The sequence below is a fragment of the Pseudophryne corroboree genome, chromosome 10 (assembly GCF_028390025.1).
Source record: "Pseudophryne corroboree isolate aPseCor3 chromosome 10, aPseCor3.hap2, whole genome shotgun sequence".
NCBI lineage: Eukaryota > Metazoa > Chordata > Amphibia > Anura > Myobatrachidae > Pseudophryne > Pseudophryne corroboree.
The window spans coordinates 214,198,799-214,209,316 of NC_086453.1; positions in this window are offsets into that span (position 1 = coordinate 214,198,799).

The window sequence follows — 10,518 nt, forward strand, 5'->3', positions numbered from 1 at the left end:
GTGATGGCGGAGATGATGGTCCTCCTTTGCAAACAAAGAGTCAACATAATTCCTTACCTGGACAATCTCCTTATAAAGGCGAGGTCCAAGGACAAGTTGGTGCAGAGCATTGCTCTCTCCCTGACAGTACTTCGACAGCACGGTTGGATCATAAATTTTCCGAAGTCCCAATTGGAACCGACGAAAAGATTATCATTTCTGGGAATGATACTGGATACAGAGGTACAGAAGGTATTTCTTCCAGTAGAAAAGGCTCTGGAAATCCAGAGGATGGTCAAACAAATTCTAAAACCAACAAAGGTGTCGATACATCAATGCATACGTTTGTTGGGAAAGATGGTAGCGGCCTACGAGGCACTACAGTTCGGCATATTCCATGCCAGAGTATTCCAGATGGACCTATTGGACAAGTAGTTCGGATCCCATCTACACATGCACCAGAAGATAATCCTGTCATCCAAAGCCAGAATTTCGCTCCTGTGGTGGCTACAAAGTTCTCACCTTCTAGAGGACGCAGGTTCGGGATTCAGGACTGGGTCCTAGTAACCACAGATGCAAGTCTCTGAGGCTGGGGAGCAGTCACACAGGGGAAAGCTTCCAAGGAAGATGGTCAAGTCAAGAAACCTGTCTTCACATAAACATTCTGGAGTTGAGAGCCATTTACAACGGCCTTCTACAAGCGGTGCATCTTCTCCAAGATCAACCCATATAGATCCAGTCAGACAATGTAACAGCGGTGGCATACATAAACCATCAGGGCGGAACGAAAAGCAGAGCGGCAATGGCAGAGGTGACAAAGATACTCCTCTGGGCAGAAAGACATACAAGAGCTCTGTCGACAATTTTCATTCCGGGAGTGGACAACTGGAAAGCAGATTTCCTCAGCAGACACTATCTTCACCCGGGAGAATGGGGCCTCCACCAAGAAGTCTTCGCAGAGGTGACAGGTCATTGGGGAGTTCCTCAAGTGGACATGATGGCATCTCGTCTCAACAAGAAGCTTCAGAGATATTGTTCCAGGTCGAGAGACCCGCAAGCAATAGCAGTGGATGCACTAGTGACCCAGTGGGTGTTTCGGTCAGTGTATGTGTTCCCCCCACTTCCACTCATACCAAAAATTCTCAAGATCATAAGAAAAACAAGGGTTCGAGCGATCCTCATTGTCCCAGACTGGCCAAGGAGGGCTTGGTATCCAGATCTTCAGGAGTTGCTCATAGAAGATCCGTGGCCTCTTCCTCTTCGCGAGGACCTGCTTCGGCAGGGGCCGTGCGTGTATCAAGACTTACCGCGGCTATGTTTGATGGCATGGCTGTTGAACGCCGGATCCTAGCCCGAAAGGGTATTCCCAAGGAGGTCATTCCCACGCTTATTCAGGCCAAGAAAGGAGTAACGTCTAGACATTACCATCGTATTTGAAGAAAATATGTGTCTTGGTATGAAACCAAGAAGACTCCAACGGAAGAATTTCAGTTAGAACGTTTTCTCCAATTTCTATAGGCAGGTGTGGATGCAGGCTTTAGATTGGGTTCAATCAAGGTCCAAATTTCAGCTTTGTCCATTTTCTTTCAGAAACAATTGTCTTCTCTTCCGGAAGTTCAGACGTTCGTGAAGGGGGTTCTGCACATCCAACCTCCTTTTGTGCCTCCTACGGCACCTTGGGATCTTAATGTGATGTTGCAGTTCCTTAAATCGGACTGGTTTGAACCTCTCCAAGAGGTCGAGTTAAAGTTTCTCACTTGGAAAGTGGTCATGCTGTTGGCCTTGGCATCTACAAGGCGGGTGTCTGAGTTAGGGGCTTTGTCTCACAAGAGCCCTCATTTGATCTTCCATGAAGATAGGGCTGAGCTAAGAACTCGTCAGCAATTTCTTCCAAAGGTGGTTTCTTCTTTCCATGTGAACCAACCTATTGTGGTGCCAGTAGCTACTGACACTTCAGCTTGTTCGAAGTCTCTGGATGTGGTCAGAGCTTTGAGAGTTTATGTCACGAGAACAGCTTGGATAAGGAAAACAGAGGCTCTGTTTGTCCTGTATGTTCCCAACAAGATTGGGTGCCCTGCTTCTAAGCAGACGATTGCGCGCTGGATCAGAAGTACGATTGAGCATGCTCATTCCACGGCAGGATTGCCGGTACCGAATTCGGTAAATGCCCATTCTACTAGAAGGGTGGGTGCCTCTTGGGCGGCTACCTGGGGCGTCTCGGCATTGCAGCTCTGCCGAGCTGCTACTTGGTCAGGGGCAAACACATTTGCAAAGTTTTACAAGTTTGACACCTTGGCTGCTGATGACCTAAAGTTTGGTCAATCGGTTCTGCAGGAACATTCGCACTCTTCCGCCCTTACTGAAGCTTTGGTATAACCCCATTGTACTGAAGTGGACCTCAGCATCCTCTAGGACGTATGAGAAAATAAGATTTTAATACCTACAGGTAAATCCTTTTCTCCTAGTCCGTAGAGGATGCTGGGCACCCAGCCCAGTGCGTACTTTACCTGCAGTTGTTATTGTTATAGTTTACACAAGTGTTGTGTTAAATTTGGTTTCGGCGTTGCTGAAATGGTCATGCTCATTGGCATGTGTTATGTTGAATGCCATGTGGTGCAACATGGTTGTAGTGTGAGCTGGTATGAATCTCACCACTAGCTTTAAAGTAAATCCTTTCTCGAATTGTCCGTCTCCCTGGACACAGTTCTTATACTGAGGTCTGGAGGAGGGATATAGAGGGAGGAGCCAGTTCACACTCTGAAAAAGTCTTAAAGTGCCCATGGCTCCTACAGACCGTCTATACCCCATGGTACTGAAGTGGACCCCAGCATCCTCTACTAGGAGAAAAGGATTTACCGGTAGGTATTAAAATCCTGTTTTTTAAACCCAGCCTTTGACATGGCACTTAGGAGCTACTAGTCATTTATCTCCGTCCACGTTATCTCCATCCAAGGCTTAGTAAATAGACACCATCGTTCCTGCCAGTGATTGGAATTGCATTGTATGTATCTCTGTCTTCGGCCCTCATTCCGAGTTGTTCGCTCGCAAGCTGCTTTTAGCAGCATTGCACACGCTAAGCCGCCGCCTACTGGGAGTGAATCTTAGCTTAGCAAAATTGCGAACTAAAGATTCTCAAAATTGCGAATAGAAATTTCTTAGCAGTTTCTGAGTAGCTCGGGACTTACTCTGCCACTGCGATCAGTTCAGTCAGTTTTGTTCCTGGTTTGATGTCACAAACACACCCAGCGTTCGCCCAGCGTTCGCCCAGACACTCCCCCGTTTCTCCAGCCACTCCCGCGTTTTTCCCAGAAACGGCAGCGTTTTTTCACACACTCCCATAAAACGGACAGTTTCCACCCAGAAACACCCACTTCCTGTCAATCATATTACGATCACCAGAACGAAGAAAAAACCTCGTAATGCCGTGAGTAAAATACCAAACTTCTTAGCAAATTTACTTGGCGCAGTCGCAGTCCGAACATTGCGCATGCGCAATTAGCGGAAAATCGCTGCGATGCGAAGAAAATTACCGAGCGAACAACTCGGAATGAGGTCCTTCACTCACTAATCTACAATTAAGACTTCCCAGTGGTAAGAGGTTAGATAGAATTTTTTTTACAATGGCATACTGTATATGTCACATTTATTAGCACTCATTGTGTTTTAGACACTGGCCTAGAGTACTATCATGTTCTTAAAACAAACTGCAAACCCAAGTCCCAGTGACAGCACTGTACACTAGTATAGTGATATACAAAAAGCGATAAGTCATTCCCAATTCTCTTCATTGAAATGAATTGGGAAGCGCTAATTGGCTGCAAGTGTAGGAACCAGTGCTCTCAGCCAATCAGCGCTTCCCAATATATTTCAATGGAAATTAACAGGAACTACCTGTCACTTTTCACAGCCCTGTACCAAGTCTACAGAGCTGTCCATGGGCAGGGGTGTATCTAGGGGTCTGAGCGCCCCTGGCAAAGTAAGGAACTGGCGCCCTCCACCTCTCCCACCCAGGGACTCAGAGGGAGGAGTTACAGATAGGCTGAGGTCAGGGACACTGAGGTAGAATTACAGGGTGTAGGGCTTACAGGGAGGCTGAGGTCAGGGACACTGAGGGGCAATTACAGGGAGGATGTGGGCAGGGACACTGAGGGGGAATTACAGGGAGGGTATGGGCAGGGACACTGAGGTGTAATTACAGGAAGGTGTGGGCAGGGACACTGAGGGGGGAGTCACAGGGAGGCTGAGGTCAGGAACACTGAGGGAGAATTACAGGGAGGTTGCAGGCGGGGACACTGAGGAATTACGAGGAGGGTGCGGGCAGGGACACTGAGATGGAATTACGGGGAGGGTGCAGGCTGGGAGACTGAGGGGGAATTATGAGGAGTTTGCAGGCAGGGACACTGAGGGGGAATTACGGTTAGGGTGCGGGTAGGGACACTGAAAGGGAATTACGGGGAGGGTGCGGGCAGGGATACTGAGGGGGAATTATGGGAAGGGTGTGGGCAGGGACACAGAGGGAATTACAGGAGTGTATTGGCAGGGTCACTGAGGGGGCAGTTACAGGGATGGTGCGGGCAGGGACACTGAAGTGGAATTACAGGAGGGAGTGGGCAAGGACTCTGAGGGGGAGTCACAGGGAGGCTGAGGTCAGGGACACTAAGGGGGAATTACAGGGAGGGTTCGGGTAGGGAAAATGAGCGGGAGGGGCTACAGGGAGGCTGAGGTCAAGGACACTGAGGGGCAATTACAGGGAGGGTACGGGAAGGGACACTGAGAGGGAATTACAGGAGTGTGCAGGCAGGGGCACTGAGGGGGGAGTCACAGGGAGGCTGAGGTCAGGAACATTGAGGGAGAATTACAGGGAGGGTGCAGGCGGGGATACTGAGGAGGAATTATGAGGAGGGTGCGGTCAGGGACACTGAAATGGAATTACAGGGAGGATGCAGGCAGGGCGACTGAGGGGGAATTACGAGGAGTGTGCGGGCAGGGACACTGAGATGGAATTACGGGGAGGGTGCAGGCAAGGAGACTGAAGGGGAATTACGAGGAGTATGCAGGCAGGGACACTGAGGGGGAATTACGGTTTGGGTGTGGGTAGGGACACTGAGAGGGAATTACGGGGAGGGTGCGGGCAGGGTCTCTGAGGGGGCAGTTACAGGAATGGTGCGGGCAGGGACACTGAGGCGGAATTACAAGGAGGGTGCAGGCAGGGACACCGAGGGGATATATGCACCCATACATACATTTAAAAACCCTTCTCTAGCGGGTTTATTTATAAAGATTCGTGTTTTGGCCATTTTGAAGGGTGTTTGAACTCGAATGGTATCGGGTACGGTCATTCACTAAGCTGCCGACTTTTCACAATTCGTATTTTCCGATGTCGATGTGATTCGTAATATCAGGCAGTGTTTTACGGGAGTGATGAGTAAAACACTGCCTGACAAAACACAAGGAATCCCGGCCGGATCTGTGAGATCTGTGCAGGGCTTCATTGTGTACCTTAAAAAGGTTTTTAAAGTGTTTAAAAATCTGAAAAAAATTGCGTGGGGTCCCCCCTCCTAAGCATAACCAGCCTCGGGCTCTTTGAGCCGGTCCTGGTTGAAAAAATATGGGGGGAAAATTGACAGGGGTTCCCCCATATTTGATCAACCAGCATCGGGCTCTGCGCCTGGTCCTGGTGCAAAAAATATGGGGAAGACAAAAAGCGTAGGGGTCCCCCGTATTTTTGAGACCAGCACCGGGCTCCACTAGCCAGGTACATAATGCCACAGCCAGGGGACACTTTTATATAGGTCCCTGCGGCCCTGGCATTAAATCACTAACTATTCACCCCTGGCCGGGGTACCCTGGAGGAGTGGGGACCCCTTAAATCAAGGGGTCCCCCCTCCAGCCACCCAAGGGCCAGGGGTGAAGCCCGAGGCTGTCCCCCCCATCCATGGGCTGCGGATGGGGGGCTGATAGCCAAGTGTAAAATAAAAGAATATTGTTTTTTGCACAAGAACTACAAGTCGCTGCAAGCCTCCCCTGCAAGCTGGTACTTGGAGAACCACAAGTACCAGCATGCGGGGGTTAAACGGGCCCCCTGGTACCTATAGTTCTTCTGCAAAAAAAATACCCAAATAAAAACAGGACACAAACACCTTGAAAGTACAACTTTATTACCTACATTCCGACACACACATACTTACCTATGTTCAGATGCCGACTCGGCCCACATCTCGACGTTGATTCCAGGGTACCTGAAAATAAAATTATACTCACCTAAATCCAGTGTGTCGTGTCCTTGTTTAATAATCCACGTACTTGGCAAAAAAACAAACCGCATACCTGATCCACGCACTGAAAAGGGTCCCATGTTTACACATGGGACCCCTTTCCCCGTTTGCCAGGACCCCCACTGACTGCTGTCAAAGAGGGTCCCTTCAGCCAATCAGGGAACGCCACGTCGTGCCACTCTCCTGATTGGCTGTGTGCTCCTGTAGTATCTGTGAGGCAGCACACGGCAGAGATACAATGTAGCGCCTATGCGCTCCATTGTAGCCAATGGTGTGAACTTTGCGGTCAGCGGTGAGGTTACTTTCGGTCAACCGCTGACCGCAAAGTTCCCACCATTGGCTACAATGGAGAACATAGGCGCTACATTGTATCTCTGCCGTGTGCTGCCTCACAGACACTACAGGAGCACACAGCCAATCAGGAGAGTGCCACGACGTGGCACTCACTGATTGGCTGAAGGGACCCTCTTTGACAGGAGTCAGGGGGGGTCCTGGCAGTCGGGGAAAGGGGTCCCATGTGTAAACATGGGACCCCTTTTAGTGCGTGGTCGGGTTTCCGTTTTTTTGTTTTGCCAAGTACGTGGATTATACATTGGACACAATCTACACTGGATTATGTGAGTATAATTTTTTTCACAGGTCCACCAAGGATTCTACATGGAGAAGAGGACCGAGCCTCGTGGGAACATAGGTAAGTATGTATGTATGGAGGTGTGCATGTATGTAATAAACTTATACTTTCACGGTGTGTGTGTCCTGTTTTTTGGGGGGTATTTTCTTAGTAGTAGTACTACAGGTACCATCGGGCCCGGTTTTCCACCGCATGCTATTACTTGTGGTTCTCCAAGTACCATCTTGCGGGGGAGGCTTGCTGGGACTTGTAGTACTGCTACTAAAACAATATTCACATTTTTTACACATGGCTATCAGCCCCCCATCCGCCGCCCTTGGATGGGGGGGGGCAGCCTCGGGCTTCACCCCTGGCCCTTGGGTGGCTGGAGGGGGGGACCCCTTGATTTAAGAGGTTCCCACTCCTCCAGGGTACCCCGGCCAGGGGTGACTAGTTGGGTATGTAATGCCAGGGCCGCAGGGACCAGTATAAAAGTGTCCCCCGGCTGTGGCATTAGGTACCTGGCTAGTGGAGCCCGGTGCTGGTTTCAAAAATATGGGGGATCCCTACGCTTTTTGTCCCCCATATTTTTGGAACCAGGACCAGGCGCAGAGCCCGGTGCTGGTTGATGAAATATGGAGGAACCCCTGTCATTTTTCCCCCCATATTTTTTCAACCAGGACCTGCTCAAAGAGCCCGAGGCTGGTTATGCTTAGGAGGGGGGACCCCACGCAATTTTTTTTCCTGTTTTTACACTAAACAGACCCTTTCCCATAGATAACCATGCACAGATCTCACTGATCCGTGCATGGTTATCCAAACTCGACTGGAAAAAGCAGGTCTATTTTTTTGCTGCTTTTTTTAACGAATCGAAAAAAAACAGACCCGCACTTGAGCACTCAGAGACTAACACCCAAATACGAATGAATAGTGAATGCCCGTATTGTATGAAATAACAGCCGCGTTTGACCGATGGTCCATTCATTCGTATTTCTGAACTTTGCCAATCAAATCATTACAAATAGACCAGACACTGCCGAGTTTTCTGCTTAGTGAATTCCCGGATTGGGACTTAGAAAAAAAAACACAAATCGGCCAAACTCGGATTTTTAGTAAATACTGGCCTAGGTGTGATGGCACTACATGTCCCAGCAAATCCAGTTGACAAGGTGTGCTGGGACTTGTAGTCTCAACACAGCTGGACAGGCAGTCACTGGTCTAGATACCTCTCCATACAGAGCTCTTTGTAACCTGTGATCCAGATTGCTGGGATAGACCATGCAGTGCAGCTACGGTACCGCAGAAAATGTACAGGTATGCTCATGCTGCACTGCTGACTGGTGCTGATTGTAGTGATTGGTGGTTGGTGACAGACCGTGTGGGACCAATGAGAAGGGGAGCAGATAAGGAATAGGAGGTGCCTCGCCCCTCCCCATACCTGAAAGTGCCCTGTTTCCCGGCTATATTATTCACCATCATTGTGACTGTAGTCAAAGAGAGTGTCAGAGTGCAATATGCTTCTGAGTGCCCGGCAGCAGATGAGCACTGCTAAGGGATGTACTCAGTGAGAACTACTGTCATTCTAACCCCTGGTGCGGTTGGCACTGCCAGGCGCCCCCCCCCCCCCCCTTGACCAGCACCCCTGGCAAGTGCCATCCTGGCCAATAGGAAGATACACCCCTGTCCTAGAGACTCAGATTTTTTAGTTTGTATTTTTCAGAACACCTTTGGCCTACTACATGGACTGCAGAGGATCGAATCCACGGGTTTGGCGAATATGTTTATTTTTTTAATGAAAAAAGCACTATTACATTCAGTGTGTGTCTACTGTCTTTCCAGCTCCAGGCTGACCAGTTTTAGGCTGGTTAATATTATGGCAAGGGACCCCATACTGTGGGGTAAATTTACTAAGCTCCCGCTTTTGACCGAGATGCCGTTTTTTCATCAAAGTGTCATCTCGGTAATTTACTAAGCAATAATCACGGCAGTGATGAGGGCATTCGTAATTTTTTGCAAGTCCAAGAAAAAAATTACGAATGAATACACCATCGGACAAAACGCGGCTGTTTAAGTATGAATCTCGGTAATTTACTAAGAAGTGCAAAGCAAAAAAAAAACAAACACTGCCGTGAAAAATTACAACTCGTAAAAAAGTGCTAAAAAAAAAACAGACCTGCTTTTTTTTTTCCGTGATTGGATAGGCATGCAGGGATCCATGAGATCCGTGCATGTATATCAGTGGGAAGGGGTGGGAAAGTTGTTATTTTATTTTAAAAAATTGCGTGGGGTCCCCCCTCCTAAGCATAACCAGCCTCGGGCTCTTTGAGCCGATCCTGGTTGCAGAAATATGGGCAAAAAATTGACAGGGGTTCCCCCATATTTAAGCAACCAGCATCGGGCTCTGCGCCTGGTCCTGGTTCCAAAAATACGCGGGACAAAAAGAGTAGGGGTCCCCCATATTTTTAAAACCAGCACCGGGCTCCACTAGCTGGACAGATAATGCCACAGCCGGGGGTCACTTTGATATAGTGCCCTGCGGCCGTGGCATCAAAAATCCAACTAGTCACCCCTGGCCGGGGTACCCTGGGGGAGTGGGGACCCCTTCAATCAAGGGGTCCCCCCCCCAGCCACCCAAGGGCCAGGGGTGAAGCCCGAGGCTGTCCCCCCCCATCCAATGGGCTGCGGATGGGGAGGCTGATAGCCTTTTGTGATAATGAAAAGATATTGTTTTTAGTAGCAGTACTACAAGGCCCAGCAAGCCTCCCCCGTCACTTTAGGTCAACCGCAGGGCAGAAAGTTCCCACCATTGGTTACAATGGAGCGCATAGGCGCTACATTGTAACACTGCCGTGTGCCGCCTGTCACTCAGTACAGGAGCACACAGCCGATCAGGAGAGTGCTACAACGTAGCACTCCCTGATTGGCTGAAGAAACCCACTTAGACATCAGTCAGAGTGGGTTTCTGGCATTCGGGGAAAGGAGTCCCATGTGAAAACATGGGGCCCCTTTCAGTTCGTGGCTCGGCTTTCCGTTTTCTTATTTTATGCAAGTACGTGGATTACAAATGGATGCCCCGAGGACCCTGGGACCCGCGATCTGGTGAGTAGAATTTATTCAACAGGTACCCCATGGATTCTACTGGAGAAGAGGACCGACCTGCGTGTGAACATAAGGTAAGTATGTATGTATGTTTGTGTGCATGTATGTAATAAATCTTTACTTTCACGGTGTGTGTGTCTTGTCTTTTTTTGGGTATTTTTTTAGTAGTAGTACTACAGGTACCAGCGGGCCCGTTTTTCCATCGCATGCTGGTACTTGTGGTTCTCCAAGTACCAGCATGCGGGGGAGGCTTACTGGGCCTTGTAGTACTGCTACTAAAAACAATATCTTTTCATTATCACAAAAGGCTATCAGCCTCCCCATCCGCAGCCCATTGGATGGGGGGGGACAGCCTCGGGCTTCACCCCTGGCCCTTGGGTGGCTGGGGGGGGGACCCCTTGATTGAAGGGGTCCCCACTCCCCCAGGGTACCCCGGCCAGGGGTGACTAGTTGGATTTTTGATGCCACGGCCGCAGGGCACTATATCAAAGTGACCCCCGGCTGTGGCATTATCTGTCCAGCTAGTGGAGCCCGGTGCTGGTTTTAAAAATACGG